This window comes from Thalassophryne amazonica, chromosome 8 (assembly GCF_902500255.1).
Source record: "Thalassophryne amazonica chromosome 8, fThaAma1.1, whole genome shotgun sequence".
NCBI classification, from domain to species: Eukaryota; Metazoa; Chordata; class Actinopteri; order Batrachoidiformes; family Batrachoididae; genus Thalassophryne; species Thalassophryne amazonica.
This window is the reverse complement of record NC_047110.1, coordinates 33116611-33128985: the sequence shown is the minus strand read 5'-3', so window position 1 is coordinate 33128985 and position 12375 is coordinate 33116611.

Sequence of the window (12375 nt, the reverse complement as noted above, 5' to 3'; positions counted from 1 at the left end):
GGCTGCTCCCTAGTTTGCACTTGGGGTCACCACAGCAAATCCAAGGTGGATCTGCATGTTGAATTGGCACAAGTTTTATGCTGGATGCCCTTCCTGACGCAACTCCACATTACATGGAGAAATGTGGCAGGGGTGGGATTTGAACCTGGAACCTTCTGAACTGAAACCAAGCGCATTAACCACTTGGCCACTTTATTTCAAATAAATAATCTGTCCGTGTCTGTTACATTTAAAGGCCCAGTCCCACTGGCGTTTAGGAAGATTTCCATATTGATTTTGCACAAAATTGGCTCATATTCGCTAAACAGCTGCAATATCCATGAAACATGGTTTCTCCTGATGCTTCTTTTTTAGTGGTTTAGAAAGCTTGTGAGTGTCTGGTGGTGTCTGTTTGCTGCAAGTCAAATCTACCTACGGGTACAAATAAAGTCACCTGAACCTGAACCTGAACCTGAACGTGCTTGTATGAGTCGGCCGACACCCGCACACGTCATCAATTATCTGCAGAGGCACGTTTGTCCGTTGCCAGGATTTTTGAGCTACACAAAGCTTTGGTTGCGGATAACATCAGCCTTACATACTCAATACATACTCAAGCTATGCACTGTATATCCGCCGTTATCCGCTGATATCCGCAACTGACGGGGATTTGCGGCTTGGCAGCGGACTGGGACAATGTGTAAAAGAGATATATTGTGTGCTTCTCATGTCCACATCACAGACTAAAATAAGTTGTAGCAAATGCATACAGAGTGGCCATGAATAAAACGTTTGTATTACCTCTGCTTTGCATCTGATTTGCGGACAATCTGCGAATGCATAACAAATGTCACGTAAACCCAAAGTACTATATGTTGCAGAAGTCGACATACCTGCTAGTCAGTGCCAGTCCAGCTGTGGAGATCCCCAAAGATGTAATAGCTGCTGCCATCCAACAACATACTGTAAATCCACAGCTGCAGAGACATCAGCCGTGGACCTCGGTTCCCTTTCAGGACTTTTATTTGACACCAACAAAAGGAAGAGTTGCTGTTACAGCCGCAACTCACACTCTTTTTTCATGACTCTCTCAAAAAAGAACACCGTCTCACAATCCTGAGCAGCTTTCCCCCTCCAGCTCCCCAAACTCATGATCAGTTAAACCTTGCATGACAACATGAACATCAACTCTATGATCATTACAATACCAATCAAATTGTTCAAGTCCAGCAATTGCTCCAGAGGCTGTGGTGTTGGTTTGAATAGTGATGCTGAAAGGCCCGAATGCACTTCTTTTATGACCGCAATGCAGATGCTGCGCAACACGTGCACGATGCATTCACAACACATCCGTAATACTGTCGTGATAATTGCAATGCGTCCAATCCGTCTCCTCAATACATGCATTATACGTTCGTGATTGTTCGTCATATATTCGCTATACATTATAAATATATCCATGATTCATCCTGGGACATTTGTCATTTTTTGGCCACTTTTGTTACGGAAGACAACGAATGCCTGTAATTTGTATACTCAATTCATGCGCAATTAGTCCTCTCCCCAGTGGGACCGGGCACTAAGACGCATGGAACTTAATAAATGCAATCCAAATTTCAGACATCATATATATTGGAACAAAGAGGACAGTCAGTGTTTGACAAAGCAAGATGTTAAAGAACATGAAGCGTTGCAGCTCACAATGATTCCAACTGAAAACAATAGAGAAGCAACCTGAGCTTCTTCTGGCATTTTTACATAAAACAAACACAATAACAACGTCTATAAACCCAGAGAATATATTGATGAGAATTTTAGCGTGATCAGAGCGTCGCAAATGCATTTCTCCTGTCATGAATGAACTGAGATTACCCATAATGCACTTTGTGGAGACGCAATGTCCACACTAAAACCTTCAAAATTAGTGCATTAACTTTAAAACTAAAACATATATCTGATATTTTCACTTTATAAAACTTCAGACGTGGTGTTAATTTAAATTACTTGTCCAAAATTAGTTTGGTTCAAATTTTAACCATAAGTTAAAACTGTGCCTCTGTATGACTTGGTTGATATTGCCAGCACATCCAACATCCAACCAGCTCTCCTCTTTTGCGGACGAGAGAGTTGTGCATCTACTGCAAAACATTTAACAGGTAGGTACTCAGATCTTTGATTTCGGACTTCATAAATGTTTGTAACTGTTAAGCTTTGTTCACGGTGCCTGCACAAATAGGTTAGCGGTCTAAAATTTATTGGATAAGATAATTAGTCTGCTGATGGTTTTCAAAGTTATCTGAAATGCTAATCCGATAATGAAATCATTAGCTTTGATAATCATCGGTTAGCAGATTAGCGGAACTGTGCCCACCACTGGATTGCACCATCAATGCTGAAAGGTACATCCAGGTTTTGGAGCAACACATGCTGCCAAAGTCAAAAATATTTAAAAATGTTGAAGAAATCAGTGAATTTCAAATATGTAATTATTGTGATTGCAAACAGTCCAATTCTAGGTTTTCTTGGTTTTGAACACTTTGGGCAGGACAATACCTGATCACTGCAGGAGAAAGCCTGTGTGACTGGTTCTTTCCCTTGCCAACCTTTTTCCTGGGCAACTTGGGGACCTCCAGTTACTTCTGTTTGATGCTAATGACTCCCATTTGTGATGGTCAATGCCTGTGTGAGCCAGCATTTTCTAAAGCTGGTCCTTGTAGCATCTGCAAGGAGCTCCGATGTTGCATTTGCCATTGCACAACTCTCTATAAAAGGCAGTCTTTGGCATTCTGGCATCATCCATATATGTGGCTTGGCCAGCCCAGTACAGCTGTTGAAACATCAACATGGCCTTGATGCTTGGGAGATTTGCCTTCTCCACGACCTCATTGGTAATGATGAAATCCTTCCAACTTACACCCAGAAAGGTACAGAGACATATCTCATGTGTCAGGAAGGCATTCCTTTGTGTTATTTTCCGAAATACTGATTTATTTATTTATTTATTTTTTTATGTAATGGATGATGGTGGAGGCAATCTGTAATGCTTTGTTTTCCTGAGGTCTTGAATGCATCATTAAGGGGGCATATGCAGAGTTCACCAACAGTGTGATGAGTTTCACCTGGGCCTGGAGATACTGGTGCAAATGTGGCATATAGTTGCAGAAATTCATGAACAGCATCTTTTTAATGTTCTTACTACAAGTATATTCTGTAAACCATTTTATATTCACTGTGTATGAAATGTGCTGTATGAATAAACGTCTCTCTAAGATGTACATTGATTGATGTTGAGTTCAATTAATCTGGCCTCTGTATTCCAAAAAAGCATCACAGTATTAAGAAGATTATGCCCCGTAGGCTTGCAATGAGAATGAGATCACCTTAGGGCAAGATGTTTATGAGAAAAACACCCCAGAGCTCATTTCAGTAAAAACTTTGCTGATGATCAGGTGAAATGCCAAAAAGAGTGAGACAGCACAAAGCTGCACTTGGTAAGCTTGCAAGTGCAATGCACTCAAGGTGTTTCTTCATTTTCTTGCTGACCAGACATCAATACACTTTAATAAGATTCATTCATCTTCCTTCATGCGCCCTCTGCCCATTTCTTTATTAGCTCAGACCACTGACGAATATTATTCCCCTTGGAATCTATTTACTCACAATATCACACTAATTTTTATCACAGTGAAACAGCAGAACACTGAATTACACCTGGCGGCCCATTTTAAAAGCTGGGCAGCAGATACAGTTGCTTGGAAAAGTATTCATACCCCTTGGTATTTCACGGATTTTAATTTGTTTATGCCATTTAAAATACGAAAAGTAAATCAAGCTTCTCAATATAAAAAATTCTAAAATTATCTTCCTTAGACTCAAACTGAAAGTAAATCTCTACAATGTGATATAAATTAATTAAAAATATAAAAACCAAGATGATGAGCTGCATAATTAATGGGCCCCTTTGGTATTGGTAGATATATTTGTGTTCAATTATGGTTTTCTTTATTTGTTTTCTGTACTTCTTTTTGTATTAAGGTAGTTCTTTTATTTAGGGTTATACTTTTAATTTCATTCTTATTCTCACTTTCCTTTGTTCTCTCTTGGTATGTGCATGTAGAACTGGATTTAACTAGTTTGTACCACTTAGGATAAAGAGAGTTAGGTTACAATTATAAATCATATGTCTGCCATTATTGAGCAGGCCTGGGGCAGGGGGATGGACCTCCGTTGAATGCCCACGGGGGCCGATAAGAGAAGGATTTTGCGAAATAAGGTCCGCCTCTGTTAAGCATATGTAATCCTGTACAAAAACTGCTTGTATCCATTGTCCGGGTTTCTGTAGTGGATCTTATCTGTAAGAGAAGTTCTTGCAGGGCCCAGGCCTGATTATTTTTGCTGTGACTTTGATTAAATTTAAAAATGCGGAATAGTTCGAGTTTGTACTTTGTAAAGGGTAGTATTACAGAAAGAACTGGGGGAAGAATTATAGTGGGGAAAATAAGTATTTGACCCCGTCAGTTTTGCAGGTTTTCCCACCTGCAAAGAATGGAGAGGTCTGTAATTTTTATCCTAGGTACACATCAACTGTGAGAGACAGAATCTAAAAAAAAATCCAGAAAATCACATTGTATGATTTTTAAATAATTAATTTGCCTTTTATTGCATAAAATAAGTATTTGACCCCCTACCAACCAGCATGAATAGTGGCTCTCACAGACCTGTTAATTTTTTTCTTTATTTACCTGTATTAATTGCACCTGTTTGAACTTGTTACCTGTATAAAAGACACCTGTTCACACACTCAATCAATCACACTCCAATCTGTCCATCATAGCCAAGACCAAAGAGCTGTCTAAGGACACCAGGGACAAAACTGTAGACCTGCACAAGGCTGGGATGGACTACAGGACAACAGGCAAGCAGCTTGGTAGAAGACAACAACTGTTATGATTATTTATTAGAAAGTGGAAGAAACAAAAGATGACTGTCAGTCTCCCTCGGTCTGGGATTCCATGCAAGATCTCACTTTGTGTGGTAAGAATGATTCTGAGAAAGCTCAGAACTACACAGGAGGACCTGGTCAATGACCTGATGAGAGCTGGGACCACAGTCACAAAGATTACATTAGTAACACATGATGCTGTCATGGTTTAAAATCCTGGAGGGCAGCAAGGTCCCCCTGCTCAAGCCAGCACATGTCCAGGCCCGTTTGAAGTTCACCATGACCATCTGGATGATCCAGAGCAGGCATGGGAGAAGCTCATGTGGTCAGATTAGACCAAAATAGAGCTTTTTGGAATCAACTCCACTTACCATGTTTAAATCAAATCAAATCAAATCAATTTTATTTATATAGAGCCAAATCACAACAAACAGTCACCCCAAGGCACTTTATATTGTAAGGCAAAAGCCATACAATAATTACAGAAAAACCCCAACAGTCAAAACGACCCCCTATGAGCAAGCACCTGGCGACAGTGGGAAGGAAAACTCCCTTTTAACAGGAAGAAACCTCCAGCAGAACCAGGCTCAGGGAGGGGCAGTCTTCTGCTGGGACTGGTTGGGGATGAGGAGAGAGAATCAGGAAAAAGACATGCTGTGGAAGAAAGCAGAGATCAATCACCAATGATTAAAAGCAGAGTGGTGCATACAGAGCAAAAAGAGGTGAATAAAAAGAAACACTGGGTGCATCATGGGAAACCCCCCAGCAGTCTAAGTCTATAGCAGCATAACTAAGGGATGGTTCAGGGTCACCTGATCCAGCCCTAACTATAAGCTTTTTCAAAAACGAACGTTTTAAGATTAATCTTAAAAGTAGAGAGGGTGTCTGTCTCCCTAATCCAAATTGGGAGCTGGTTCCACAGGAGAGGAGCCTGAAAGCTGAAGGCTCTGCCTCCCATTCTACTCTTACAAACCCTAGGATCTACAAGTAAGCCTGCAGTCTGAGAGCGAAGCGCTCTATTGGGGTGATATGGTACTATGAGGTCCCTAAGATAAGATGGGACCTGATTATTCAAAACCTTATAAGTAAGAAGAAGAATTTTAAATTCTATTCTAGAATTAACAGGGAGTCAATGAAGAGAAGCCAATATGGGTGAAATATCTCTCCTTCTAGTCCCTGTCAGTACTCTAGCTGCAGCATTTTGAATTAACTGAAGGCTTTTCAGGAAACTTTTAGGACAACCTGATAATAATGAATTACAATAGTCCAGCCTAGAAGAAATAAATGCATGAATTAGCTTTTCAGCATCACTCTGAGACAAGACCTTTCTAATTTTAGAGCTATTGCGCAAATGCAAAAAAGCAGTCCTACATATTTGCTTAATATGCGCATTGAAGGACATATCCTGATCAAAAATGACTCCAAGATTTCTCACAGTATTACTGGAGGTCAGGGTAATGCCATCCAGAGTAAGGATCTGGTTAGACACCATGTTTCTAAGATTTATGGGGCCAAGTACAATAACTTCAGTTTTATCTGAATTTAAAAGCAGGAAATTAGAGGTCATCCATGTCTTTATGTCTGAAAGACATTCCTGCAGTTTAACTAATTGGTGTGTGTCCTCTGGCTTCATGGATAGATAAAGCTGGGTATCATCTGCGTAACAATGAAAATTTAAGCAATGCTTTCTAATAATACTGCCTAAGGGAAGCATGTATAAAGTGAATAAAATCGGTCCTAGCACAGAACCTTGTGGAACTCCATAATTAACCTTAGTCCGTGAAGAAGACATTTACATGAACAAATTGTAATCTATTAGATAAATATGATTCAAACCACTGCAGCGCAGTGCCTTTAATACCTATGGCATGCTCTAATCTCTGTTATAAAATTTTATGCTCAACAGTATCAAAAGCTGCACTGAGGTCTAACAGGACGAGCACAGAGATGAGTCCACTGTCTGAGGCCATAAGAAGATCATTTGTAACCTTCACTAATGCTGTTTCTGTACTATGATGATTTCTAAAACCTGACTGAAACTCTTCAAATAGACCATTCCTCTGCAGATGATCAGTTAGCTGTTTTACAACTACCCTTTCAAGAATTTTTGAGAGAAAAGGAAGGTTGGAGATTGGCCTATAATTAGCTAAGATAGCTGGGTCAAGTGATGGCTTTTTAAATAATGGTTTAATTACTGCCACCTTAAAAGCCTGTGGTACATAGCCAACTAATAAAGATAGACTGATCATATTTAAGATCAAAGCATTAATTAACGGTAGGGCTTCCTTGAGCAGCCTGGTAGAAATGGGGTCTAACAGACATGTTGATGGTTTGGAGGAAGTGACTAATGAACGTAACTCAGACAGAACAATCAGAGAGAAAGAGTGTAACCAAATACCAACATTACTGAAAGCAGTCAAACATAAAGATATGTCTTTGGGATGGTTATGAATAATTTTTTCTCTAATAGTTAAAATTTTATTTGCAAAGAAAGTCATGAAGTCATTACTAGTTAAAGTTAAAGGAATACTCGGCTCAATAAAGCTCTGACTCTTTTGTCAGCCTGGCTACAGTGCTGAAAAGAAACCTGGGGTTGTTCTTATTTTCTTCAATTAGTGATGAATAGTAAGATGTCCTAGCTTTACGGAGGGCTTTTTTTATAGAGCAACAGACTCTTTTTCCAGGCTAAATGAAGATCTTCTAAATTAGTGAGACACCATTTCCTCTCCAGCTTACGGGTTATCTGTTTTAAGCTGCGAGTTTGTGGGTTATACCACGGAGTCAGGCACTTCTGATTTCAGGCTCTCTTTTTCAGAGGAGCTACAGCATCCAAAGTTGTGCTCAATGAGGATGTAAAGCTATTGACGAGATAATCTATCTCACTCACAGAGTTTAGGTAGCTCCTCTGCACTGTGTTGGTATATGGCATTGAAGAACATAACAAAGAAGGAATCATATCCTTAAACCTAGTTACTGTGCTTTCAGAAAGACTTCTACTGTAATGAAACTTATTCCCCACTGCTGGGTCGTCCATTAAAGTAAATGTAAATGTTATTAAGAAATGATCAGACAAAAAGGGGTTTTCAGGGAATACTGTTAAGTCTTCAATTTCTATGCCATATGTCAGAACAAGATCTAAAGTGTGGCTGAGGTGGTGGGTGAGCTCATTTACATTTTGAGTGAAGCCAACTGAGTCTAATAATAGATTAAATGCAGTGTTGAGGCTGTCATTCTCAGCATCTATGTGGATGTTAAAATCACCCACTATAATTATCTTATCTGAGCTAAGCACTAAGTCAGACAAAAGGTCTGAAAAATCACAGAGGAGTTTAGAGGATCAGAATAACCCCAAGAAAACCATCCTAACCGTGAAGCATGGAGGTGGAAACATCATACTCTGGGGTACTCTTCTGCAAAGGGGACAAGACGACTTCACCGTATTGAAGGAGGGATGGATGAGGTCATGTATTGCGAGATTTTGGCAAACAACCTCCTTCCCTCAGTAAGAGCACTGAAGATGGGTCATGGCTGGGTCTTCTAGCATGACAATGACCCCAAACACACAGCCAGGGCAACTCAGGAGGGGCTCCGTAAGAAGCATCCTGGAGTGGCCTGGCCAGTCTCCAGACCTGAACTCAATACAAAATCTTTGGAGGGAGCTGAAACTCCAAACCTAAAAGATTTGGAGATCTGTATGGAGGAGTGGACCAAAATCCCTCTTGCAGTGTGTGAAAGCTTGGTCAAGAACTACAGGAAACGTCTGACATCTGTAATGGCAGACAAATGTTTCTGTACCAATTGTTAAGCTCTGTTTTTCTCAGGGGTCAAATACTTATTTTATGCAATAAAATGCAAATTAATTATTTAAAAATCATACAGTGTGATTTACTGGATTTTTTTTTTTTTTTTTTTTAGATTCTATCTCTCACAGTTGAAGTGTACCTATGATTAAAAATTACAGACCTCTACATTCTTTGTAGGTGGGAAAACTTGCAAAACTGGCAGGGGGTCAAATATTTTCCCCACTGTAAACTGATTATTTACAGGTATTATACCAAAGAGGCTGATTATTTATGCAACCCATCATATTGGCTTTTATATTTTTAATTAATTTATATCAAGTTGTTGAGATGTACTTTCAGTTTGAGTCTAAGGAAGATAATTTTAGAATTTTTTTTTTATATTGTTAGAAGCCTGGTTTAATTTTTGTATTTGAAATGCCATAAATAAATTAAAATGCATGAAATACCAAAGGGCTGAATACTTTTGCAAGCCACTGTAACTAACTTAAGAGTACAGATGGTAGTACAAATGCCATTATTGAATTCCGCTCTTCGATCTGATTCTTTATCGGTTCCCTTATTAATACCCCTTGTGAATTTTCTGTGTACTAAAAGTAGGCTTTACAGGTTTTCTATGTCAGCAACATTTTATTGCGTCTTAAAGTAAATAATGTGAAATTGGTCACTGGATCCTTGATCTCTGGATTTAAATAGAAATAAGCAAAATCTGTAGTTTGTGTCAAAAGTATTTCCTTTCAGATATTAATGAGACAAATTTAGCTCCATAAACTCTGAGCTGAGGTCTTGCAGGCGGCTGTGTTGCACATCAGGATGTAACTCATAAAGAACGGAGGATGCCTCATTTTGGGAGAAAAAAAAACAGTTTTGGTCAGTTGTAGTTTGTTGTCTGTATGTTTGGAAAGAGGTGTCATTTGATTTAAAATGGCAATTCGCTTTGAATTTCTAATTCCGACCAAAGTTTGCACGCAGAGAGCCGCACAGCATTTGGAGCTGTGCACTTAGTCCCACAAAACAGGAACAGAACAGAGAACGATTCTCGTTTCTTGCCTACAACAAGACAAGAGTCCCAGTTAGTGACTTTAATCCACACAAAGATTGACATCTTTAAATGGGTTTGAGAGGAATTAATGAAAAAATTGCAGACCTGCCGCTTCTGAAAGGCAATGGAGCAGGAAGAGAGCGAAGCAGCATGTCTGCAATCAATGTAGAGAAATGATCATTTTCCAGATAAACACACTCAAAAACAACAGCCACACCGACGTAATGTGAACCAGTTTTCAATATGTAAGAGTCATAGATTACATACACGTCTATATTTCGGTCGATGAAATGGAGACATCTGGTTGGAAATCCACCAGATTTTTCACATCTACACACGTTGTAGGGTCATACATTTTATGAAAAAGCCATAAAAGAGACGTAGTGGGTGAAACAGAACACAAGCAAGGCTCCATTATGAATTCCTGCAGGATATATGGTCATAATAGATCTGAGAATGAGCAAAGAGTTTATCGACAACACAGAGAACAGAATCATCAAATTTAACAAGTGGTCTGAGAACGCACGGTGGAAGAATGCCTTCTCAGTATGCAGAAATATGAGCCTACAAGCTTCCCTTTATTGGATTTCTGCTCAGTAAGTCTTGTTCATATATAGCTACAATTTTGTCTCACTGAAGATGTCCAAATATCTGAACTAATACTGCTTCAGTTTTTAATAATACCTCAAAGGCTGACAATGCTTCAGTGTTTCCCACAATCTCACTTTCTCTTCCCACATTCTTTCACACAGCACACTCAGTGCGTCTTAATATCCTGATTAAAGCACATTTTATTTGATTGATCTGATCTTGGAAATGCTCTAGTATCTCTCCACTGTGGGCCACAGAAAGCTGTCTGCTTTATATCCTACTGATGTCAGATGTAGCTGAAGGTGCTGTGATGCATCAAAAAAAGCTCTGGGACTCATTAGCAATTCTTCCTTCCAAATCAAGATTAAATATTATTTATAAGGCAGGAGGTAGCCATAGGTTCATGTCAATCTCTTCTGCCCCTGTTGTCAGTCTAAATGATACACTTACAGGCATGAGGCCTTTATTGGAGAGCCAAAGGTATCAGAGAGTCTTCATTTCACTGCAGGATGCCTGTGCAAGGAGTTGCAATCCAAATTACATTCAGTGCACTGAGAACAAAAAAGTAATATTGACTGACATCACACAAGCAATTATTATCTGTATATTTTGATCTGCGAGTTATATTCAGAAAGTGACTATTGATCACATTCTATTTCACTTAATAGAATGTTTATAGAATAAAACATCTTGGCCAATTAAAGGCAACCACTTAGTAAGGAAAAAAGACCTTTGGTGTGTTTCGATGAAGTGTTTTCCCTTCTGTCTCTGCTGTAATACCCAGTGGTGGGCACAGTTCAACTAATCCGATAACTGATAATTATCAAAGCTAATGTTTTTGCTAGCGAATTAGCTTTTCCATCGGCGGACCAATTAACTTCCATTAAATTTAGTTCTGATAACTTTCAGTCCGCTAACTTTTTTTGCTGGTAAATTGAGCCAAGTTTAACGGTCAAAAATGTTTGTACACCCTAAAATTAAACATGTTAGTCCATCTGTTGTGTGTTTGTGGCTTAATGATGACATCATCATTAAGCGCAAAACATAATTGGCCGGTCAACGTAGGGAGCATTGTGGTTAATGTAGTTCAGGTTCACTTTGGACGTTACAGTGAGTGTTACCATCTGCTCGACGCAGAAACAAAACAAACTAATTTTACCATTATTTTATTTCTTTGTGGCTGACAGCATAATTTAATCGCCAAGACTCAGTGGGAGAGAGGAGATCTCACGGCACAGCTGTGTTACAGAGGAACTTTTCTTAGACACCGTTTTGGATAATCAGGACGCTTTTTGTGGATTATTTCTTCAGAATTTAATTAACCCCACTGAAACTAACAGGTAAGAATTTATATTTACTACGTGTCTTTTACTCTGCCCGTCAATGCATTAATGGATGTATTTTGGTTGTTTAAGTCGCAGGGTTCAAAGCGTGTGCAAAAAGCAGAAGCTTTTAGTTCATAAATGATGGTGTATATAATATTAAGACAAACTGTGACTTCTAATACTGTGTTTTACTGCTTTTGAAAGATGATGACAGTGTTTGGGGTTTTATTTTTTTTTCCATTCATTTTTCATGCTTTCTTTTTGTGTTTGTGACCTTTGAATTTACCCAGCAGCCCCTGCGGCGCTTAAAGTGAAACTGGTTTATCAGAAGCTGACAGTGAAATCTGATGTGGCCGCTTCCGAATCAGTACTAAAAGTTATCGGTTATCAGTTATCTGTAATAAAGATAAATGTTTTAGCAGTTTATCGGTTTAGTGTCATACGTAAAAGATAACTTTTCAGTTATCGGATTAATGGTTATCAAAGCTAACGTTTTGTTTAGTGGTACCCACCACTGGTTATACCACCTTCTCCAAATGTTTGACATTATTGTGGATTGGGAAACAGTGTGGTTCTCAGAACCCAAGGTACTGCACATTTTGGATTTAGCCAAATCAGGTGTACTCCATTGTTCAGCCAGTTTCTGTGAATGAATAGAAAGTTCTTTAAAAATATGTTTAAACTGTTTACAAAGGC